The following is a 2,881-nucleotide window of genomic DNA, read 5'->3' on the forward strand; positions in this document are numbered from 1 at the left end:
TCCCATACGCTGTTTTCTAAGGGCTAAGAGCCTGAGTCTTCCTGCACCACCTGAGCACGAGGACATCTCCAGCCCAGCCCCTCTGGTGGCCAAAGAAGCCTCCTCCAGAAGCAAGCAGCCTCCCGCTGCCCACCTCTCCACCTCCAGGGGTCCCACAGAATTAATTCACGGGGTTTATTTGCAGCTGAATCAAGCTTTGGCACGGCCCTAAGATTTATGCTCCACGCAGGCCTTATTGACAGACAGCAGGGTTGGGAGGTTAGAGAAGCAATATTTCCAGAATTTGCATAAAACAAGGGCATTTCATAATTTAGCTGATGCAGATTCGGATAAGATGAAATTGTTGGCCATTTTATAATTAGATGGCTAATCATAAAATAACCTTTACGAGTCATCAAAAAACATTATTATAGAAATTAATTCCTGCTCTGTACCAAATGCATTTTACCCTCGTCCTTGAGGATCAGAGGCAATAACCGAAGATCTTTTCGGCAGGACTCATTCTGCAGCCAACCCCACGTCGTTACAGTATTTTACGGATCACAAATGCTTAATCAATAACGCAGCGCTTTCGGGAACGATGCTCCTGCTCTTGTCTCTCTGTGGCTGGAATTGTTTGGCCGGCTGCTCACAAATCTTCTGACAGGGATTCATTGTTTTGGAGATACCCTTGTCTGCTCTGCAGGGTAGATCCATCAGCTGAGCTCCGCGAGCAAGTTTATTGGGGTAGAAAGAGACGTCCCTGCAAGCGGCTGGAGTCGCTGCCCCAGGCTCGCTGCTCGACTTGGCAGGTTAATGAACGGCCCCGGGGAGCCATTAAGAACTCAGCAGCTGGTAGATCATCCCTTTGGGGAAGGAAAACAAAGCTGAGGCATCCCATCCCATCCCATCCACCAGCTTTCCTCCACGGGTGTTGTCCCGACTCCCAAAGTCCCATTACAGAGGGGTGGATGCGTTGCTCCGTGGGTAGAGCTGAAGAGCACGGGGTCCTCGGCTCCCTCACATCACCTGCTTCTCCACTACAACCCCGTGAAGCAGCTCACAAATAAACCCTTCACTAACATTTGGCGAAGCCCAGGCCAGCCCTGTCCCCAAACTCACATGGAGCTTCAGCAGCATCCACACCCTGGGGTCCCGCTGCCACCCTCATCCCCACAGCAGCAGCAGAAAACGGTTGGCCCCGGGGGCAAAGCTACAGCCCTGCTCTGCAGCCCCTGCCCAGCCCAGGTGGCAAGCAACGTCCTCAGCAATGGCCTGCAGAAAATGCAGAGCCACCTAGGTCCTGCCCCCTGTTACATTTCCCACACTCTTATGAAAGGAATTATCTACTGCAGGTCCTCCTTGAATTACGTGCGAGTGCTTTACAGGTGTACTGACCTTTTTTGATGTTGTCACATGAGTAAACTTCGAACCTCCTCGGCCTCATGGAAGGAGAAGAAGGAGAAGAGTGAGCGTCAAACAAATCAGAAGAGATTTACACCACTGAGGCTCAGCAGCTCTGCGGGGACATGAGATGGCACCGATTCCTCAGCTGCCACCAGTTCCCCCTGCAATGCATCAAGGAGGCGGTTCGTACAACAATGTGACATTTAGGGAGCTGCGTCAACTCACCTCAAAGTAATCATTTACCTGAAAAAGCAAAGGTCTTTATTTTGGCCTAAATAAGAGGGATTGAATAAGTTGGAGCAGCTAGAAAAGAAGAGGATTAAGTCTGTAACCTTCATAAAAAAGAAATAAACCTGAAAAAAAAAACACTTCAGGAAACAGATCATGCATCACTTACTGCAACCTCTCTGCCTACATCTGAGCACTGCAGCTCAGACACGCATGACCCTCTTCTAAACCTGGTGCTAATCCTAAAAGCCTAAAAATTGTTGACCCATCGCTATTAATTAGCTCAGCTACCAAAACATACAAGATGATGGTGCTATTAATTCCTGTACATCTGCTGCATTGCTGCCTGGGGCTGAGGAGCTGGGCAGAAGACTGCCAGAGGATTTCCCTCCCGTGCCCCATCAGCACCCCCAGGAATCAGCCGCTCCCTGGGGCCCGAATTGCAACTTGGGTGCTGTCACATCTGCAGCACAGGACACCACATCACCATGGCAAGCGTGCAATAAACACCGTTATAGAGGAAACTTGGGATTATTCAGAAGCGTATGTGGGCAAAAGCAAGCCCTACATGACAGAAAAGTGCTTTAGCAACTGCAGCAGAGATTTTACAATCCTGCAATTCCATATTTTCCCAGCTTTGCTTCTGGAAACTAATTTCCTTTTTTCTGAGGTGACAACACAGCCATCCCTCCCCACCTCACCTCACCCAAGGGAGAAGTCCCAGGGGACGAGCAGGCCCACCAGGAGCAGGCAGATGCAAAGCTGGTCTGGAAGGTTGTAAAACCTGCACCAGGCTCTGCCACGCAGCCCTGTCCCCATGGGGAGCCCCCAGGATGTGTGGGGCCACTTTTCACCCCATGGTCCGAGGCTGCCTGCGAGCCCAGGCAGGCTGGTGCTGCATTTGGTTCCCATTACTCACATTCTGGGTGATAACGGAGCACTTTGGGTGATAATGGAGAGTTACTGGAGGCAGCTCCCCAGCACCACGCCTGGGGCATGATCCCTAACAGAGCTATTCAGGATGTCAAGGACAGCATTTCCAAGCACTTCCACCAAAACACTTGCAGAAGCCCTGTGCACCAGCCCTTAGTTGAGGATGGGTGTGAGAAAGGACAGATTTAGTTGGTTCCTAAGCAGTGATGCCCAAAATGACTTTTATTTTTTATCTGTTCAGGGGGAGGACCAAGACTTTACTTCTCCTCAGAAACAGCAGCTTTGCCTTCCTCCCCTTTGCTGGCTGGTGCAGAGCTGGAGCCCTGTGTCTGTA

This window comes from Aythya fuligula, chromosome 16 (assembly GCF_009819795.1).
Source record: "Aythya fuligula isolate bAytFul2 chromosome 16, bAytFul2.pri, whole genome shotgun sequence".
NCBI classification, from domain to species: Eukaryota; Metazoa; Chordata; class Aves; order Anseriformes; family Anatidae; genus Aythya; species Aythya fuligula.